This window comes from Pan troglodytes, chromosome 3 (assembly GCF_028858775.2).
Source record: "Pan troglodytes isolate AG18354 chromosome 3, NHGRI_mPanTro3-v2.0_pri, whole genome shotgun sequence".
NCBI lineage: Eukaryota > Metazoa > Chordata > Mammalia > Primates > Hominidae > Pan > Pan troglodytes.
The window spans coordinates 134,874,858-134,898,516 of NC_072401.2; positions in this window are offsets into that span (position 1 = coordinate 134,874,858).

A 23,659-nucleotide genomic window follows, 5' to 3' on the forward strand; every position below is an offset into this window, starting at 1 on the left:
AGGGAAAATATATAAAAGGGTTTAAAGACTATTCATTGTCTGATATTAAGTTTTGAGCCAACATTTGTATGATGAGTTGAGACAGAATTTAAGTCATAAAAAAATAAAGTTTTGTCTTTATTTAACTGTGTTTTTGGCTTGAGGATAAATTGTATAAACTATGTCCATAAGCTAAACAGAACAGGAAGTGTTGTTTCCATTTCCACCTGAAAAAATTTTGGCTCAAAGATATTTACTGACCAACCCAAAATCTCAATGCATATAAAGTATGTTGTTACAACACAAAGTCATATCATCTGGTTATTTGTGCAATACTTACATTAATCTTTGTTTTTTTTCCTGTCTTTGCTAATGTAGAGTTGTCCCTTAATCCATTCTCCCATAAATGTGTCTTCTTTTATTTCAGATTGGGAGTAAGATTTGGGGATCAGGAAGAATGTTGTTTGTTGTGATCAGACTACTGTATAGTTTTTTTGGTCTTTGTTTTTTTATAGTAGATAAGTCTAGAGTTCTACTTTCTATTTTTGATGTTTCTTTATAACTCTTATCACTGTCTACTAAAACCTAGTTATTTTCATATGTAGTTATTATCTACACTCTTCCTCACCATTAAAATGTAACTTCTATGAAAACAAAAAATTAATCTCTTTTGTTCACTTAATAACATTGTGACGAAAACATTGCCACACATATAGTATGCAATGAATCAGTATTTGTTTAAATCATTCACTAATGAAGAAGCAGTGAGCTTCATCAGGTATGATACCAGAATACACAGAAAGTTGACTGGTAAATTTTAACTTTCAATTTCATGAGTAGTATTAAATTAATTGTACTATATGTGAAACACATTATAATAGATATCTTCAGAAGGATCATTCTCAAACTCTATCATGTATCATGATCATTTGGTGAACTTGTTGAAAATGCAGATCCTCAAATCCCATCATTAAAGAGACTGCTTCAGTAGAGCTGTAGTACACTACACCAAATCATCATTTAATAAGTCATCATTTAATGAGTAACCTTAATAATATGGTGAAGTTGCCAATTCAATTCAGGCTCCAGAGTAATTACTCCAGTTTCACTAACTATTTTAGATTCTGATTTTGAACTCTAGTCTCAACTACATTCTTCTCTCATGGTAGACAAAGTTTTATAAATCAAAGAACCATGTAGTCAATCAAAATGGCTGAGTGTAATATTAAAGTTGTTAAATCAAGTTTAGCCTAAAGCTGCCTCCTTACATATTGAAGTTGGGCCTACAGGATTTTCTGTACATCAGGAACCAGAACAAGTGGAAGGGCAATCAGATCGTAGCCTACACTTGTGCTAATCACTGAGTTTTCATCAGATGTAGCCAACTGTTTGAACCGTGTTCAAATAACACAAATGCCAAGCTGTAGCCAATCCAGGAGTTTCTGTACCTCACTTCTATTTTCTGTACACCACTTTCCTTTTTCTGTCCATAAATGTTCTTTCATCATGTGGCTGCACTGGAGTCTCTGAGCCTTCTCTGGCTCGGGAAGCTGCCCAATTCGCAAATCGTTCATTGCTCGATTAAACACCTTCAAATTTAATTGGGCTGAAGTACTTCTTTCACCAAAGTCTATTCAGTAATCTTTGGTGACAACATATTTTTAAATCTTAAGTTCTACTGTAAACTCATTTCTGTTTTTCTACTTGAAAAATTTTATGTAAAGCGAGTTTGGTATACCTGGCAGCATTTTCTTCCCACTATTAAGTACCAATTTTTGTTAAGTTATACACTTATAAAATATATACCTATTCATACTATATTGAAAAAATATAAAACGTGATATCATTTTGAAGAAAAAAGATGCATGTTCATGATTGTTCTTGCATATAGACTTGAACTTTCATTTTAAATGTGTACAAAAGGTAGGCTCATGAGATAGATTTAGAAATCTGCACATGTGAGTACTAGACATAGTACTCCAAAGAGGCACACTTGCAGACAAACTGGGATTACACTTTGGAAGATAACATATATTTATAGCAAAATATCATGTCTTTTGTGGGCAGACCCTCTTGTGGTAAATAATTATTGGCAGGAGCCTGAAATCTACTTGTTATTATAAAAAATAAACAAAAGGTAAGGGATGTCAATTTTGTGCATAAATAGAATGGCATTAAAACAATTTGAATACTTTGTTCACTGACAATGGGAATACACTTTTTAGTGGATATTTTGATGACTGTGTTTGATACAATGTTTGCAAATAAAATAAGTTAAAATATGATTTGTTTGTTCTTGCCTACAGAAACATTTACCTTAGGGTCATGGAAAATTTACTATGCCATTCCTGTTGTCTCTATATTGAGGGATGGTAGAAATACATTAGAGTAATTACAAAACCTGTGGTCTGCAATCATTTCTTGGAAGGACATACAGTAATGAGTTCTGAACTCTAGCTACAGTATGTCTTACATGTCCTTGTTGAATGTAATCCAACAAATATTTAGTGTCTAAAAACATTAGAAGTGTATTGTTTGTCCTCATTAAATCCAGTAGAAGAATTTTTTACACAGTAGGCATCTCATACCCGCTATACACTACCAATACCCAAATCTTCTGCTCAGACCTCATGTATTCAACTCCCTGTGAGACTCACATATCCAACTGAAATAAACTTCTAATGGCCTGTTTTGAAGTCCATTATTGAAAAATGATGCAAATCTTTATATTTTTTTCTTTGAAAGTTTGAGTTCATCTGTCACTGGTACTTAGCATTTAAAGGCAATTGGCAGATAAAATAATGATGTGGAGTGATATGGTCTGGCTGTTTCCCCCACCCCAAATCTCATCTTGAATTGTAATCCCTATAATCCCTACCTGTCAAGAGAGAGACCAGGTGGAGGCAATTGAATCATGGGTCTGGTTTCCCCCATGGTATTCTCATGATAGTGAGTGAGTTCACGAGATCTGATGGTTTTATAAGTATTTGGTAGTTCCTCCTGCATTCATTCTCCTTCCGGCCACCTTGTGAAGAGGGTGCCTTGCTTTCTCTTTGCCTCCCTCCATGATTGTAAGTTTCTGAGACCTCCCTAGCCATGCTGAACTGTGAGTCAATTAAACCTCTTAGGAAAGAGGTTTAATAAATTACCCAGTCTCAGGTAGTATTTTTATAGCAGTGGGAGATCAGACTAATGTATGGAGGTTGTGTGGAACAGGTTATGAGGAAAAGCAATTTGGAGAAATGGTGTTCAGTTACTTTTATGAAAAATATATCACAGAAAATTGAAAAAAAAAGACCAAAATTATCAAAAATGTCTGATATTAAATCTGGTTAAACAAGACTAAAGTAGTAAGTGCAGTAATACAAACTCTGATATAATATTTTGAAGCTTGCAAGTATCTAGGAAACATCCTGATCTAGCACTCAAAATAGAAAAATTATTTTGCCTAAGTCATGTGAAATAGGTATCATGAACATGAAACATTTAAATTTGTAAATTTAATTTCTCTTGGATTGTATTATACTGAAAGGACTTGATAACATCCAAGAGAGGTGAATTATCAAGTTATTAATGATTTGTATGACACACATTTAATTAACTGAATTAATAATGAACAGTGACATTATAGAAGCTATCCAATTCTTTTACTGTATAATGACATGCTGGTTAATGCTTAAGAAAAGTGGCCAGTCATTATCAATGTATCACTGTGCATTGTGCTAACATTAATCAGATCAAATTAATGTAGTGTTACTTTTAACTTAAGCAGGAATTAATGAACACTTCATCATTTCAAAATTTTGCCATGACATATCAAAATATCAAATGCTTAACTTAATGTTTAGCATAAAAAGCTCCATTTGATACTCATGTTAATAAAAACTTTGTTTGTTTTTAATTACAGGTATAATTAACAACTGGGATTATAAATACTTTTTAAAAATTATTTAAATGTATAACAGGACCACCTACAAAATTGTATTTGTGAGGAATAATGATGCATTTAAAGCTATGGAAATTATTTTTCACACTCTACTTTTAGCCAGTAGATCAGTTCATTTCTATTAAGAGACAGAAATATGACTTCATATTAATGATGGAATCAAAACAGATGGAGCTATCTAATGGTTCAGGCAGGAAATTGGAGTAGGAATTATAGCTTCTTACCCTTATATCTACCACTGATTCACTGAATGACCTTGGGCAAATTACTTAAGCTGCCAGGTCAAATTTTCTAAGTGCACATCTTCGTTTTTTTATGCCCAGAGCTCATATTAACAGAAAAGGAAACTCTAAAGATATAGAAAAAGGAAATGATATAATATAGAGTGGAGGAAAAAGCTTTTGGCATGAGTGAGATTAAGTGGCTTACCCAAAGTTTCACAGTTAGCATGAGGACTACTGGGGATTCAAATTCAAGTCTGTGACTCATTGGATCTCACTTTTTAAGCCTTTAATCTCAGTATAATAATAGCTGCCTTAAATATTGGCTATAATATTACACATTTAGATTTTGCCTGGCAAATTATAGATACCTAAAAAAAATTTTTTTTAGTCTCTTTGTCAATACCAAATGCTGCTACCAATTTTTATTCTTAAAATAGCTCATCAATGTATGTGTTTATTTGATCTAGACTCCACTGTCATAATTCTCGTACCTAGCATTTCTTATCTAGGCAGTCATTAATATAAAAATTGTCCTCAGTGACTTCTTTGATTTCCCACATTTATTTCAGCTTTCAAGCTTTCTAAAACATATAGAAGATATTTAGGACCATTGGAATTGTGTGATACCATATAGAAAACAAAGAGGGCAATGACAGAGCTCTTTATAACATGAATATTTACCAGTCATGCAAAAGAAGAGCCTGAAAAGGAGAGTGAAACATTCTTGTCTCTTCTTCTCTGTCTTCTTACAGCCCAAATTCATTAAATTAACACAGCACAGTGATTCTACCTCATAGATATTAGAATCTATAGGTAGAATCTATATAATATAAATAAAATAAATAAAAATATAAATTTTTTTTCATGGGGGACAGTGTTTTCACTCGGTTGCCCAGGTCGGAGTATAGTGTTGCAGTCTCAGCTCACTGCAACCTCGACCTCATAGGCTCAAGCAATCCTCCTGCCTCAGCCTCCTGGGCCTCCTTTTGCAGCCTCCTTGTAGCTGGGACTGCAAGCATGCACCACCGTGCCCAGCTATTTTTGCTTATTTTTTGTAGAAACAGGGTTTCACTCTGTTGCCCAGGCTGGTCTTGAACTCCTCGGCTCAAGGAATCTTCTCCCCTTGGCCTCCTGAAGTTCTGGGATTACAGACATGAGCCACATCTTATGTATTATTTGAATCAGTCTGTAACTTTCCATCCAAACAGACATTTCTTTATTTCAGGCTTATAATATTTCTTAAGAACTTTTGATTAATTTTCTCATGTCTAATGTTCCCTCCTCAAGTTCATTCTCCATATCACCTACATGATAGGTCCCGGTGATCCTGTTAGCCTCAATTTCAATTTAGCTTATTAATCTCAAACAAGTCTGAACTTCTATCTTGACCACACGTAACATCTATAGATCCATGCTTATGCTTTCTCCTCTGCTGGACTAGCCACCCTTTAAAACTGGCCTTGAGTTTCACTTCCAGAAAGCCTTTACACTTTGTTCATACCAATTATTGGTGGCACCCTTCTGCGTTCCCATTTTACAATAGGTGTATATTACTACAGTTACATTTATTCTACTGCTTTATGAGTTTTAATCTACCTTTTTCTACCAAATTTTGTTGTTTTAAAGACAATGCTCTAGCCGAGCACGGTGACTCATGCCTGTAATCCCAGCACTTTGGGAGGCTGAGGTGGGTGGATCTGAGGTCAAGAGTTCGAGACCAGCATGACCAACATGGAGAAACCCAGTCTCTACTAAAAAAATACAAAATTAGCTGGGCATGGTGGCACATGCCTGTAATCCCAGCTGCTCGGGAGGCTGAGATAGGAGAATCGCTTGAACCCGGGAGGCAGAGGTTGCAGTGAGCTGAGATCACGCCATTGCGCTCCAGCCCGGGCAACAAGAGCAAAACTCTTGTCTCAAAAAAAAAAAAAAAAAAAAAAAAAAAAAAAAAAAAAACCAAAAAAAAAAAAACTCTATGTAATGTTCTATAATTTTAAGAAAAATTTGCCCCAGATGAAGGTAAACGGGAGAGGAAGACTTTATTCAAGATTGGACCCAATTCCACTGCAACAAAAACATGGGAGATTTTATATGCACTGGGACTTGCTAGTTAAAAAATACTGGAGGATGTTGAAGAGGAGCTTGATCAATTAGGCAATCTGTTAACTGACATTGGTGCTTATAGGAGTCAGGCGCCTATGCTCCCACAGAGACTGGGAGATAAGCGCCCTGTCTTCCTTAGTAACTCTATATCAAAGGGATGCTTCCCTAGCCTTTGAGAAAAATACTCTGGGTTGTAAAACTGGCAGGAGGCTGGGAGATTTACATCTCAAAGAGGTAGAGAAAGAATTTACAACTGCAAGTTTTTGAAAGTAAATGCTGTAAGAAAAGGGAGGTCAGGGGAGTATCACCAGGCCAAAAAATAATGTCTAAAATTTAGTCAAGTTGAGGGGAATGAGAAGGCCATTTTCGTCAACATTTGTATTCACAGCTCCTGAGACATGTTAAACACTCTGTAAATTTTATTTTGCTATGTCCTACAAAGTTTGACAGGATGTCTGGAACAAATTTTTCCTTTAAAAATCTCATGATTATTGTTGTCTAATTACAGATACACTTGAGCATCAGATGCTGGTCAGAATATATATTTTTTCTTTGCTTTGTTTTCTTATTTGCATGCTGATGAAGTTTGCACACCTTCACTTTTTCTTTCCTGCCTTCTCTGTAAGTTCTGCCTCCTAACTGCCCTTACCTCTGGCTTACAAGAGAGATCCAAGAATTTCTTGTCTTCAAGTGCCATCCTGGCAGGTCAAGAGAAATTCTCATATTATATTAAGTAAAGCCTCTTATTGAAAAAAAAAACGCTGCTGTCATGCTAATATTGATCACCACTCATGGTCTAAATGTGATGCCATACTACATTAAGTATGTGTGCATACACATATGTGCAGGTGCATCCACAGACACATATTTACACAGTGCATACCAGAGGTAAATCTGGGACAAGAGGAGAGAAAAGGAAATGTCCTATCCTGTCACATACATAAATGTTGACTAAAGGAATAAGTGAGTATCGATTTTCAACTATTTCATGATTGCCTATAACTTTAGCTTGTAAACACTCTATTCAATACATAACTTTTCCATAGATATATGCATACTACTTCAATGCCAAAAGCGCTAATCCTCTGAAAATTTTCATAGAAAGGACAGAATCATTGCACATTTCTTCTAAATGGTTTCTATGTAACTGGTAAAAATTCTGTCAGCTACAGACATAAACTCAAAGAATTATTCCTTTAAGAATAGTAGTACTATTATTTATACAAAGAAGAAAAGATAGAACTATGTTTATACATTTAAATTTCTAAACATTTATTTTATGTAGAAACCCTGGTTCTACAAATTGTGTAAGGGGCTTTAGTTTCAACTTAGCTCTGCAAAGGCTTGGAAATTATCACTCCCAATCTTACAACAAGAAAAAAAAATACTGAACAAACTAAAGATCAGCATCTTGTCCTGTAAACAGAAGTTACAGGGCAAACCATCCCTCTGAAATCTAGAGAGAAAAAAAGAATTCAGAGTCACAGTTAAGAATGGCTTATGTAAAGAGGCTACTGGGAACATAAACTGGTAGGAGCACTTAAATTGTAATTTCGAAAGATAGCTGGAAACTGTATGTAGACAGTGTGAGAGTTATAAACTCCTGGAGCCACAGTTTTATGGCAGGACCTCAATTTCATGAGTTTTGCCTACAGGAGCACTACCATGTTATCATGGTGAAAATAGAACAAAGATCCCCTCCTGCTTCTGTACGTGGGAGGGGAAGAGCAGTCATTGTGAAGTATGCCCATGCATTTACCCTAACAAAGACTTGCTGTTTGTCTCTTTAACCTCCTCTACCTTCCTTTCTTATATCATTCTTATATCATCTGAGGAAGGGAAGCTAAGAAACACTTGTGAGTTTACAGTACAGGGACATAGGTCCACCAAAAAAACTAAGATTTAATTATATAATTTTAGAATGCTCCTGCTTCCTCAATTCTTACCACCACACCAACAAGCTTTCATTGTAATAACAGTGAATTATAGCTGAAAAAGCTGCAAGACACATATTCTCTCTAAAGAGATATACAAACTCAAAATCAATGGATAAGGCAACAAGAACACTAGGGGAATTTGAAGCCTCCAATAACTACATCTACAGCAATATAAAACATGTTCAACTCTTTGCCAGATTAACTTAAAACTTCATTTAAAAACTAAAGGCCTGTATACTCAATTTCCTATTACCTAACTCATCTTGTATAACTAACAACAACAACAACGACAACAACAACAACAATCACAAGCCATGCTGAAAGGCAAGAAAATAAACAGTCGGAATAGAAAAAGCATGCATCAAAAGCTGACTCAGATATGGCAGAGATTTTGGTTATTGGGCAGGGTTTAAAATGATTTAAACCCTATGATTATGTTAAGGGCTTTCCTGGAAACAGTAGACAGCACATAAGGAAAGATGGATAATGTAAACAGAGAGATGAAACTTTTAAGAAAGAATCAAAAGGAAATGCTAGAAATGAAAGAATCTGTGATAGAAATGAAGAATGTCTTTGATGGGCGTTACACCAGTAGACTGGAAACAGATTAAAAAAAAAAAAGGCAGTGAGCTTAATGATAGGTGAACAGAAATTTCCCAAACTAAAATCTAAGTTTATGTGTGTGTGTGTGTGTGTGTAATTATATATATGCACATTATATATATATACACACATATATATATATATATATAGAGAGAGAGAGAGAGAGAGAGAGAAATTTCAAACCAAACATCCAAGAACTATGAGACAATTTCAAAAGGCATATCACATGTGCAATTGGAATACCATAGTAGAAGAAAGAAAGACAGGAAAGTAGAAATATTGATATATTCATGGCTAAGAACATCCCCAAATTGGTGAAACATACCAAACCAGAAATCCAGGAAGCTCAGATAATATCAATTAGGATAATACCAACAAAAGTATACTTATATTTAAACTGTAGAAAACCAAAAGTAAAAGAAACTTTAAAGAAGGCGGGTGCAGGATGAAGAGCCTGACCTACAGAGAAACAAGAATGAGTGGCCTTCTCACTGGAAACCATGAAAGCAAGAAGATAGTGCAGTATATTTTAAGTGTTTTAATAGAAAATAAACACCAACCTAGAATTTTATATTTAGTGAAATTACCCTTCAACACTGAAAGAGAAATAAGTACTTTCTCAGACAAACAAAAAGTAAGGAAATACATCACCATCAGACCTGTCCTATGATAAATGTCGAAAAAAAATTATTCAGTGAGAAGGAAAATGACATAGGTGAGACATGGACTTACATAAATAAATAAAGACTATCAAGAGAAGGAACAAATGATATTCGAAAGGGTAAAAAAAAATAACCTATTTTCCCTTTGAAATATCTTATACGAATGACGGTAAATGACTGCCAGTCATGAAAGAGCTAGTAGTTCAACCTCTTACCACAGAACAAGGCAAAACAGTAGACTAAATCTGCTTGTCAAAACAGATAGTATTTACACTTAACACGTGTCTATTTACAAGAATTGTACTAAGGTAGTGCTATAGGTGTGATTACTGACAGTGGACTTTTACAATTTGAGATCACAATGGAAACACATGAAATGTACATAATATCAATGAAACATACACTTAAAAAGATCCATAAACAAGGTAAAATTTCACAGCAGTAGAAAGCAGAATTTAGTGCATAAATGAGTGGTTAGAAAATAAAAGTAGGGAAAAGATGCTTATAATCAGGTAGGCCACTTGAAGGAAATGAAATTCTCTATGATCAATTTCAGAACTTAAATAATAAAGCAAAAGTGATAGACAAATGATGAATGAGAAACCAGGCAGAGTGATATTATCACATTGTTTAAATGGTTTGTGAATCTACAGATTCTTTCTTCTCATCCAATTTACAAATATAGATAATTTTGTATAACAGTATACAGGTGATCCTTGAACAAAACAGGCTTGCCCTGTGCAAGTTCACTTATATGTAGATTTTCTTCCACTTTTGACACTCCTGAGACAGCAAAACCAATCCCTCCTCTTCCTTCTCCTCCTCAGCATATTCTATGTGAGGACAGTGAGGATGAAGACCATTATGATAATCCATTTTCACTTAATGAATAGTAAATATATTTTCTTTACCTTATACTTTTCTTACTAACATTTTCTGTTCTCTAGCTTACTATACTCTATGAATACAGGATATGATACATATACAAAATATGCATTAATTAACTCTTTATGTTATTGGTAAGGCTTCCAGACAAAAGTAGGCTATTAGTAGTTAAGTTTTGGGGAGGCAAAAAGTTGTACATGGATTTTAAAATTATTTTTAAATTTTAGATTCAGAGGCCAGGCACAGTGGCTCACACCTTTAATCCTATCACTTTGGGAGGCCAAGGCTGGCGGATTGCTTAATCCTAGGAGTTGAGACCAGCCTGTGCAACATGGTAAAACCTCACCACTACAAAAAAAAAAAAAAATGCAAAAATTAGTAGGGTTTGGTGTGGTGATATGGGCCTGTAGTCCCAGCTACTTGGGAGGCTGAGTTGGGAGGATTGTTTGAGCCTTGGAGGTTGAGGATGTAGTGAGCTGTGATTGAGCCACTGCACTCCAGCCTGGGTGACACAGCAAGACCCTGTCTCTAAAGGAAAAAAAAAAAAAAGGATTCAGGGAGGTACTTGGGCAGGTTTGTTACATAGATATATTGCCTAATGGTAAGCATTGGGCTTCTAGTATACCGATCACCTAAATAATGAACACTGTACTCAATAGGCAATTTTTTAACCCTCATTCCCCAACCACCCACCATCTTTTGGCAACCCCATTGTCTATCATCTCCATCTTTATGACTATGTGTAAGCAAAGTTTAGCTCTCATTTGTAAATGGGAACATACAGTATTTGACGTTCTGTTTCTGAGTTATTTCACTTAAGAAAATGGGCTGCAGCTCCAACCATGTTGCTGCAAATAACATGACTTCATATTTTTGTGGCTGCATAGTATTCCATTTTGTTTATATATCATATTATCTTTATCCATTCAACTATTCCTGGACTTTTAGGTTGACTTCACAACTTTGCTATTGTGAATAGCGCTGTGATAAACATAACAGTGTAGGTGTCCTTTTTATGTAGTGATTGACTTTCCTTTGGGTAGATGCCCAGTAGTGGGATTGCTGGGTCAAATAGTAGTTCTACTTTTGGTCCTTAGAGAAATATCCATACTGTTTTCCCTAGAGGTTTTACTAATTTACATTCCCACCCACAGTGTATAAGAGCTCCTTGTTCTCTGCATCCATGCACCAACACCTATTGTTTTTTGACTTTTTAGTAATAGCCATTCTGACTGGTATAGAACAATAACTGACTGTGGTTTTAATTTCCACTTAATTGATGATAACTAATGTTGGGAGCATTTTTTCATACATTTGTTGGACACCTGTATGTCTTCTTTTAGAAAATGTCTGTTCACGCCTTTTACCCACTATTTAATGGGACTGTTTATTTCTTCTGGAGTTGAGTTCATTGTAGATTCTGGATATTAGTCCTTTCTTGGAGGTATAATTTGTAATGATTTTTTCTTACTCTGTAAGCTGTCTACTCTGTTGATTATTTCTTTTGCTGTGCAGAAGCTTTTTAGTTTAATTAAGTCCTATCTATTTTTGTTTGTGTTGCATTTGCTTTTGACATCTTTGTCGTAAATTCTTTGCTTAGGTCAGTGTCCAGAAGAGTTTTTTTCTATGTTTTCTTCTAGAAATTCTATAGTTTCAGGTCTTACATGTAAGTCTTTAATTCACTTGAGTTAATTTTTTGGTATGGTGAGAGAAATTTGTCCAGTTTCATTCTTCTGCATGTGGCTAGTTTTCCTGTGACTACTTATTGAATAGGGTATCCTTTCCCAATTATTTACTTTTATTGACTTTGTCAAAAATTGGTGGTTGTAGGTATGTAGCTTTATTTCTGTGTTCTCTCCTTGGCTTTATTGATCTGTATGTCCATTTTTATACCAGTACCATGTTGTTTTGGTTCTTATACACTTGAATTATAATTTGAAGCCAAGTAATATGCTGCCTTTGGCTTTGTTCTTTCTTCTTAGCCTTGTTTTGGCTCTTTTTTTGGTGTTACATGAACTTAAAAATTCTTTTTTCTAATTGTATGAAAAATGACATTGGTATTTTGAAAGTAATCATGTGAATCGACAAAATAAAAAGTTGATTCTTTGTATGTGGATTTTTGACTACACAGAGAGTTTGCTCTCTTAACCCCAAGTTGTTCAAAGGTCCACTGTATTCCGAAAATTATATTGTATGCTTAATTTATGAAAAAAAGAAGGGACAAACAACAAACATTGAGTTTTTATTTCCAATTTAAGATGTAGAGATAATTTCCAGTTTTATTACTTGTTTATTTCAACATTATTTTTCCGTAAAAGAATGAAGAGAGAAGGACTAACCCATTTAATATTTTGTGGAAGGTCCTACAGCTTGAAATCTTGAAATAGAAAATTTTAAAAGAGCATAAGAAAAATGCAAATGCATGTTCTTTAAATCAATAACTAAAATAGATAAAACACTCATGAACCTAATGATAGAAAAAAAAGGAGAATAGATAAAATTAGAAAACAGGAAGTAGAGGCAAACGAAAAGAAAATCCAGAAACTGTAAGAGAAAACTACCTGCAACCTCAATAAAAAATAATTTAAAGCCTAAAGAAATGAAGACTTTTTAAACTCAAATATGAACTGCAAAAATTTCATTAAGAAGAAATGAAAAAGCATGACATTCCAATTATCATACGAAAAAATATATAAGGTTTAAAGTGAAATATTATTTTTAAAAAAGTTCACAGTTGAATCTAATCTACCATTTCTAGAATATTGTTTCAATTCTCTAAATCACAGGAAACATATAAGAAGATGGAAAGTTTTTTATGGAAAGTTTTTTAGTTTGTTTCATGAAGCCAGCATTATATGTTTACATCAGTTAAGGAGAAAAAGGCATTTAATAAAACTGAAATGTCATTTTTAACAAAAGAACTAAACAAAATAAGAACAAATGCTATTTAAATCTAATAAAGTCTAACAAAATTGAACAGCAAATACCATTTTAAATAGAGAAACACTAAAATAATTAGGTTAAACAATAATGTCCTTTATCATCATTGATATTACTACTCTTCGGAGGTTCTAATAAATGCTATAAATAAATAAAACAAATGATTGGCTAAATTATCAGAAAAAAATAGAATAAACTATCTTTCTCTGTTGCTGATAGGATTTTATGCTTTGAAAGCCCAAATACACTACTTTAAAAATTCTAATTAATAATAGAATTCTGTGTGAGCATTTGGATCCAATACCTCTTCTCCATAACCATTAAGCACATAGAAATATAAATAGAAAAAAAAGTTCCACTAAAAGTAGAGACCAAAAAAAGTATGTATATTAGACGCAAATGACTTTTTAAAAAGGGATAGCATTAATATGAAGAAAAATATAGTATTTGTTGAAAACCTTAAAACATGATCTTAGCCAATGGGAAGACAAAATATTCTTTATCCTTCCTGAATAAAAATCCAAAATAAGAAAAATCTTAGTTGTACCAAAATAAATATATAAATTTAATACAATTCAATTTATTGGATCTGAAAAAGTACCTGAAAGTTGAAATATACATGTAAAAATTCTAACAGAACCATATGAAAAATATGAACAGCAAGGTGGTACTTTATAGAAATCAGATAATAGCATAGAGAAACAAAATAGATCATTACTGTTTTTATTACTTAAAATATAACACATTTATTTTAATTCAGTGTGAAACATATTTAACATGTAGATAGATCAAAATTCATTAGGAAGAAAATAAAATTGGATCAATATTTTACATCATATCCAAAAATAGATTCCATATAAAGTTTTAATTAGGGCAGTATTAGTTGTTAGTTGTCTTGGTGGCATATCTACCAACTAGTGTAGACTGGATTAACGAATATGCCAAGATTTCTGAATAATATATCATTTTTATAAACAGTGACTAAACCTTTCTCCCCAGCACTACATAACTATGTCTGTGGGTGAGTGTAGGTGTGGGTATGTGGGAGTATACAAATACACATTTGGAAAAGGAACGCCAAACAAAAGAGAAAAGTAACGAAACATGGGCCCTCTTTCTCATTAAAATACTAGTTTATGAAACAATTCATACATAAATATTAACATATAATTATATGTATGTTTTAAAAATATGTGCTTTCAGATCACATTGGCAGTTGTGTTTGTATAATCAATATCATCTTTTAACTTTTTGGTATTACGTATTATTTTATATGCCTGGTCTCCTTTTCCTATAGTTCTGCTGCATCTGGTATATGTTGTCAGCATCCTGTTTTCCTTTTATAGTGGTTGTATTCTATACAGATAATTAGTTATTGACCTTGACCTTCTCTTCTCTGGAGTTTGGATTTATCATATCTGGTAATGTGTGTATAGAGAGGAGCAAAGTCGAGGCCCTGCCCATATCCCTCCTGGTGAGTGAGAGAAGGACACGATGGGCTCTGGCATGGAAAAACACAGGCATCTCAGAACCATCACTGTGTATCCTTGTATGCTACCCCTCCACCACTACTTCTCTCTTCAAAATTGATTTTCAAAGTTTCCAAAAGGAGCAGTGTATAAGGAGAAAATGACTTTTAGAATATCACCTGCCAGCCCTGAGAGTTTAAAGAGAGAATTTAGAGAAAAGGATGGCTAAGACAACTGGTCAACCTGTGTTTCCATTCATCATCTTACCACAGCAGTGTTTAGAATTGCCATGGTATCACCCCACCGGCACCTAGTGATCTGCAGGTTGATACTATTTTCAATCCCATAGTTAGCATGGGAACAGACAGTGACTCTTCAGGTCAATGAGAGGATGAGATAAAGATAGAGTTAAAAATCACTTCCTCAACCCATCTTCTCCAAAAAAATGCAGAAACTAGTTCCTAAAAGCCTGGAGTTTCCCTAGGATTTGGTCATTGTGTGTTTATGGTTTGTTTTATACATCTCTTGAACCACAGTTGTCCATTTTAGTGTTGTGTTTTTCTGAGGTTAATTTTGCTTTTCTGATCATGAATATCCATTGATATGGTTTGGCTCTGTGTCACCACCCAAATCTCATCTTGAATTGTAATCCCCATAAACCCCACATATGGAGGGAGGAGCCAGGTGGGAACTGATTGTATCATGGGAGCCGTTTCCCTCATGCTGTTCCCATGACAGTGAGTGAGTTCTCACAAGATCTGATGGTTGTGTAAGGCAGTTTTCCCTGCTCTTGCTTGCTTCTCTCTTCTGCCACCATGTGGAGAAGTTTCTTGCTTCTCTTTCACCTTCTTCCATAATTGTATGTTCCTGAGGCTTCCTCAGCTATGTGGAATTGTGGGTCAATTAAACCTCTTTCCTTTATAAGTTACCCAGTCTCATGTATTTCTTTATAGCAGTATGAAAACAGACTAACACATCCATTATTTCATTATCAGCATTAAGTATTTTGAATAATGGTATAATATTGGAACACAGAAAATGTCTTGGTCACTTGCTTGAAAAAAGTTGCATGTGTATACGTCCTCTATTATAATTATGGATGTGTGTGTGTTTTTGAGTGCAGGACATTATTTGATGTTTTGCATAATATCGTTAGTTGCAAAATACTAGTATTTGATGTTTTGCATATCAGTGACCTTAGGTTGTAATCTGAGGCAGCTTTTGTTTGTACTTTTCTTGGATTTTGCATTTCTAGCATTTTCCGTTTGCTTGTCCCATGCTGATGCACTTCACTGGAGCTGGCTGTATGTAGTTTTTTACTCTGAGCTGCCCAATTGATGTACTTCCTGCTGATATTACTCTGTTGTCAGAAATCTCACATTAGCTTACTAACCACTAGAGTACTGGCCTTTGGCTGTATTGTCTGTAGAGATGCCAGGTGGCCATGCAATCGGCATTAATGTGTGATATAGTCCATTAGCCTCGAGTCTTTCTGAGGTTAGCTGAATGTTCCAGGCAGACTTTAAACAAAACACATTTATTGACTGAGTGCAGAACTTTATTGCCTGAATCACTGTTGAACTGCCCTTGAACATTTTTATTTGTTAATGTACTTACTCATTTTTACTCTTTACATACTGTTGATTTCAGAATATTTTATAGTCTGTGAATATTATATTTGGTTACATAGTATTCTCACTTGTAAAATATTCTATATTAAATCAGGAATCATTACATGTGCTTCCTATTTTCTTTTGATGTAGAACTACAGGAATTTAAGAAATTATAGAAAATTTAACTATACTCACAAAGAGAAGTGAAATGCAAACAGAATAATCATCTATATTATTTAGCTGAAGGCCTCTAAATTTCAGGCAGAATATTTGGTGTAGGAAATAATATGAATGTAGTAAATTGGTACACCACATTAATATATAGATGTAATAATGTTTACTTAATAATTTGAAGAAGATTGTGGAATTGGTCTTAGTAATATGATTTTCCAAATTCCTTTTAAAAAAATGTACATTTATGAGACTCTGAAAAACTTCCTATTTTCTGTAATTCTATTGCCTCTTGGTATAAACATGTGTTTAAATCTATAGTTACATTTCATGTGTCATATATTTTCTATGTTCACAGAGAGAGATTCTGTTTTTATGTAGATGATGACTTTAGGAAAAATTAAACACAATCTTATAGGATCTTCTGGGATAATGATTGCTGACTACTGATAATCTAAAAACCAGATCATCACGGAGAAAAATATAAAACCATATGAGCTAAAACTCAATCCAGTTCTATAGCAAAATTCAAACAAAAATCAATGAGTACTACAAATTCTTTCTATGTAAGTGGGGAAAAATTTTACACCATAAGATCCATCCCTGAAACCCATGAAAAATATGGTGGAGACTATACGGCAAAGAAAACTTTTATCAAGACCCTAAACATTTGGAAATACAGATAAAATTACCTTCAAAGTCAGAGCATCTCACTCTACATGAGAAAATACTGAGAACAGGGCTGACACGAGGTGGATTTTAAAATGGGATGCTGGAAAACCAAATGAGAGGAACTTAAGAGGATGCAGGACCTGAGGAGGCAACCTTAGGGGGACCACTTCCAAGAGAAAGGAAAGTGATTTGGAGGGGACATACAACCTTTGTGGCTAGGTTGCAAGGTAGAAAAAAAATATGTAAGATACGTCCAGGGATAAGGGGACAAAAACTAATCACTCTCTGAAATCAATAAAGAATCACAATAATTATTTTTAAAAACTCTCTTCACTAAAAAGGTGAAAATGATTAATGAAAGTGCAGCAGCCAATATTAAGAAACAAAGTTACTCTCAAAACATGAAGCCAACTCAGACACCCAAAACTATTAACCCTGCCTGCTTAGAATCACTTCTTATTGTTCAGTATCTGCAAATAAACAGAAAATTTCTGACAAAACCTCTATAAAACACAAGAAGAAAAGAGAAAATGACAATAAACATTTCTGTGATAAAAATCATCCTGATACCATTACACACACACAAAGCAATATGAAGCAAAGGAAAAGCCCAACAGAATGCCTCAAACAATCCTTAAAGAAGTATTTGTAGAAATAAGTTAAATTGCATTGCATCCAGAATTAGGCACAGAAAATAAAAAATGATAGAAATGAGAAATATATCACAAATGATATATCAGGTAAAAATGAAAGTAAAGAAAAAATAAATTGAGAAATGATTACAAATGTGCTCAAGTGAGAATAATTTTCATTAAAGCATTATACAGTTTATTAAAGCCAATATTTAAAACATAATAAAGTGCAATGAATTACATATTGATGACATGCCTTAATGAACAAAAATAAAAATAAAATAAAATTTAAAAATTTAATAAAGAAGTAAAATGATGTTCATAGAGAAACTGATAGAGGTAAAAGAACAAAAAGATACAACATTCATATATTTATTAAAGTTTCTGAAGAGTTAAAACAAAAAAGAAACCGAACTAATTGTTAATAATTCAAGAAATTTTCCCCAAATAAAAGAGAAGTTGAATTTATATATTGACAGTAATCGTATACACCTGGCAAACTTTTTCACAACAGTCAATTTCTTGGCACACCCAAATAAAATTAATAGACTTTAATATGAAAAAAAAATTCCTCTGATTGTGTTGTCAAACAAGTCACTTACCTGAGAGAGAATTAGTCTGGCATCAGATTTGTTCATAGCAATATAGAAAGAAGGGCAGGTTGAACAACATTTTCAAGAAACTCAATGAAAGAAAGTACAAGGCAGACATTTAATATCCAAACAGGCCACTTCACATATTAAGGCAAAATAAAACTTTTAAATGTGCAAGAATTTAGGTAATTCTGTACTCATTAAGTCTTTCTTATGAATCTAGAAAAAGAGGACCGCCAACAACCAAGAAATTACTGGGAAAATGTAAGATAACTACTGGTGAACTGCGAACATATCTAAGACTCAAAAAGTAAGAAGACGGCCAACAAGGGAGTTAAATGAAATGTTTTATGTTCTACCATAGTACACAACTGGAAAAGATTAAAGAAGAGAATGAGCAAATAAAAGAGGGGAAATAAAATAATATCATTGACTGTCTTCTGGTTGCAAATAAAGATTATGTTTTAAAGCTCCCACAGCAAACAGTGCAGGCCTTAGCAAGAAAGGTGTGATCAAAAGACATTATAGGCCAGCACTTTGGGAGGCTGAGGCGGGCAGATCATGAGGTCAGGAGATCGAGACCATCCTGGCTAACACGGTGAAACCCCGTCTGTACTAAAAATACAAAAAATTAGCCCGGCATGGTGGGGGGTGTTTGTAGTCCCAGCTACTCGGGAGGCTGAGGCAGGAGAATGGCGTGAACCAGGGAGGCAGAGCTTGCAGTGAGCCGAGATCACGCCACTGCACTCCAGCCTGGGCGACAGAGCGAGACTCCATTTCAAAAAAAAAAAAAAGGCCGGGCGCGGTGGCTCACGCCTGTAATCCCAGCACTTTGGGAGGCCGAGGCGGGTGGATCACGAGGTCTGGAGATGGAGACCATCCTCGCTAACACGGTGAAACCCCGTCTCTACTAAAAATACGAAAAATTAGCCAGGTGTGGTGGCGGGCGCCTGTAGTCCCAGCTACCCCGGAGGCTGAGGCAGGAGAATGGCGTGAACCCGGGAGGCGGAGCTTGCAGTGAGCCGAGATCGCGCCACTGCACTCCAGCCTGGGTGACAGAGAGAGACTCCGTCTCTCAAAAAAAAAAAAAGAAAAAAAAAGACATCATAAAAGATATACAAGGTATAAAAATATAATTAGAGCAGAAATTGTAGCTTCCTAAAAACCAAAAGTAACACAAAAAGGAGCAAAGAAAATATACACATAAGAAAAGAAAAATAGAAATAATAAATGCAAATGAAATATTATCAAGCTGAGTCCAAACAAATCGGCAATATCAATGTGTAAATTTAACTTAACTATTAGAAAAACAAAATGCATAGATTGTCACACAAAGTAAAATCCAGCTCCAAACTATATGTAAAAAACACACAAAGAATGATAAAATTAAGAAAGTCTTAAAAAGGAAGGCATGGACAAATGTATGTTAGAAAATGCAAATTATGAGAAAGCAGGGGTTGTGATCCTGATATTATTCAAGGTAGATTCTGGGATAAAGCTTAACATGTAGCAAATGACGACACTTTATAACAGTCTCAACTCTCAATGTAAGCAAAGCAGTTTTGAATATCTCTGCATCCAATAAGGCAGAAACCACCTAAAGTGGAAACTACAAAAAACAGAAGCAGCAATAGACTGAAATACACTATTATCACAGGACGTTAACACATCACTGAGTCAAGTGGGCAAAAAATAAGAGTATTATAATTTAATTTGTATGAATATATATCACACTTTCCAAGGTGATAATAAAGAATATACTCTCTCAAGCTCACATGGAACATCCAATGATCAAATATAAAGTAAAAAAACAAAATTTCAATGAGTTTCAAAATGCAGATGCAACACTGGTAGCACTTTCTGATTACAGTTCAAAAAACTAGAAATTAATATCAAATTAAAAAGGACAAAGTCATTTTACATAGAAATTTAAAAATTCTTAATCTGTTCATAGCTGAAAGAGAATTAGAAACCAAAAAAAAAAAGAGAATTAGAAACCACTTACAGTATTTATATTAAAACTGACAATTAAAATGTGATATCAAAACATACAAGTTAAAGTTTAAGCCATGAGTTGAAGAAAAATCATAGCATTTTATTATCCATATAAACACATATTAATAAAAGTAAAATAAGAAAAATGAATGAAAAATATTCTCAAATAAAATAAGAAACAGTCAACCTAAATAGAACATAAGTAGGGAAGTAATATAGGTAAAAGCAGAAATTAAGACTGCCAGGAAAAAATAAAGGCAGTAGCTAAGGAATACGTGTGTGTGTGTGTATTTATTTATAGTAGGTCTATGTAATATGCAAATCATTGCCAAATCTTTAAAAGCAAAACAGAAGAAACTAGAAATTTACAGAACAATACATGCTAAGGAAAAAATAAAATATATATAAAGAGTATATTAGTAATTTTATGACCACTTTGCATAACTATGAAAATGAACTTCAAATCTAGATAAACAATGTCTTGAGAAAATAACATTAACAAAAATTGATTACAGTAGAAGTGGTTTAAACAGGTAAATTTCTATGTAAGAAATAAAAAAAGGAAAGCTTAATTCTTTTCATTGAGACGGTAAAATGTTTACATCTAAACCTGTTGAAGACAATGCAATAAAAGAAAATTACAGACTGATCTCGCTGATAAATATGGATGCAAAACTTCTAAATAAATAGAATCTAGCAGAATATTAAAAATAATATACGGTGACCAAGTGGAGTTTATTCCAGAAATTTTTGCATGGTTCAGTATTAGAAAATACATTCATATATTTACCCATTATAGTAGATCTAAGGAGAAAAATCATATTATCTCTAAAGATACAAAAAAACCTGTAAGTTTTATTAACATTATTAATATTAATTTACAAACATATATTGTACATATATACATACATATGTGGAGAGCTAGAGAGATGAAGTAGGATAATGGTAATAGTTGATAATTTTAGAGTAAAGAGCACGAGATTGATTATATTTCACACTTTCAACATTTCCGTTACTTTGAAATTTTAAAAAATTAGGATGAATCCTACAAACATTTTCAAAAACCTCAGGCTAGATTCAACTCAATGGAAGGCAACTCTAACATAGCAGAGGCATTGCTTGTTTAATCTGTGTTCCCCAGAAAATTTCCAGGAAAAAGAAGTTTTTCTTTTAACATGTCAGTGAAAAATTCGCGCAATCAAGACTATTGAGAAGCACTTTGGCTGAAACAGTCTCAAAATGCATCAATCTTTCTGCATTTGGGTTGCTACAGATTATCTCAGTAAATTAAACTAGCCTCAGATGACGGATTTAACTGGCAAATCCAGCTAACAACCAGGAGTAAACATAATATTGAACATCAGTATGTTTCACAATCAAAATATGAAACACAACACATGTCCCACACTAGGTTATGATGTTCCAAAAGTGGATAGGATTAAAGACATTTTTTAACTAAAAAGGAATTACAAATAAAAGGTAAACTAACAAAATAGACACATGAAACAGAAGAATTACCCCATGGTCTGCTTTACATATATAATAACTCAGTATGTTGTAATGTCATAAAAGGAAATTATTTGTAATTTAAGTTAAATCATTTATCAATATTTTCCTTGATTTTTATATGATTTCATATAATTTTGTGTAATTCAAATTTGTAAAATAAGAAGTGAGATTACAAACACTGAAATAATATCAGAACATAATATTCCTACTTTTATGTACAGGTTTACCATTTGTCTCTCATTATCTTTCTGTTTCTATTTATGCTTACTTCCCTACTGTATCTGTGTAGTTATCATTCTCTACATGAAAAGCCAACATTTGTATTACAATTAATAGAAACTTAAGTAATATACTTGGAGAAAAATGTGATTTATTCTTATTCGTCTAAAAGTAGAAAAGAAAAAGGAAAAGATGAGAAATTACATTGTCAGTGGGATAGAAAAGGGTCATGGGAGGGAAACTGGTCATACAAAATCCAGAGGACAGTTGATTAAATAAAATCTCTTCAGTTTAATCCATTGTCCTCCTATGCTCACTTTTAAGGATGAGAGAAATTGGTCTCTTGTTAGAAACCATTTGCCATGTGACATGGCTGGGTTTAAGTACTATTCTTTCACTCACGCGTTTTTAAGCTCACATATTGTCATTTTCTTAATAGTATTCTTATAATTTCTTTTTCTTATTTTATTTTATTTTATTTTTTTATTATTATACTTTAAGTTTTAGGGTACATGTGCACAATGTGCAGGTTAGTTACATATGTATACATGTGACATGCTGGTGCGCTGCACCCACTAACTCGTCATCTAGCATTAGGTATATCTCCCAATGCTATCCCTGCCCCCTCCCCCCACCCCACAACAGTCCCCAGAGTGTGATGTTCCCCTTCCTGTGTCCATGTGTTCTCATTGTTCAATTCCCACCTATGAGTGAGAATATGTGGTGTTTGGTTTTTTGTTCTTGCGATAGTTTACTGAGAATGATGATTTCCAATTTCATCCATGTCCCTACAAAGGACATGAACTCATCATTTTTTATGGCTGCATAGTATTCCATGGTGTATATGTGCCACATTTTCTTAATCCAGTCTATCATTGTTGGACATTTGGGTTGGTTCCAAGTCTTTGCTATTGTGAATAGTGCTGCAATAAACATACGTGTGCATGTGTCTTTATAGCAGCATGATTTATAGTCCTTTGGGTATATACCCATTAATGGGATGGCTGGGTCAAATGGTATTTCTAGTTCTAGATCCCTGAGGAACGGCCACACTGACTTCCACAATGGTTGAACTAGTTTATAGTCCCACCAACAGTGTAAAAGTGTTCCTATTTCCCCACATCCTCTCCAGCACCTGTTGTTTCCTGACTTTTTAATGATTGCCATTCTAACTGGTGTGAGATGATATCTCATTGTGGTTTTGATTTGCATTTCTCTGATGGTCAGTGATGGTGAGCATTTTTTCATGTGTTTTTTGGCTGCATAAATGTCTTCTTTTGAGAAGTGTCTGTTCATGTCCTTCGCCCACTTTTTGATGGGGTTGTTTGTTTTTTTCTTGTAAATTTGTTTGAGTTCATTGTAGATTCTGGATATTAGCCCTTTGTCAGATGAGTAGGTTGTGAAAATTTTCTCCCATTTTTTGGGTTGCCTGTTCACTCTGATGGTAGTTTCTTTTGCTGTGCAGAAGCTCTTTAGTTTAATTAGATCCCATTTGTCAATTTTGTCT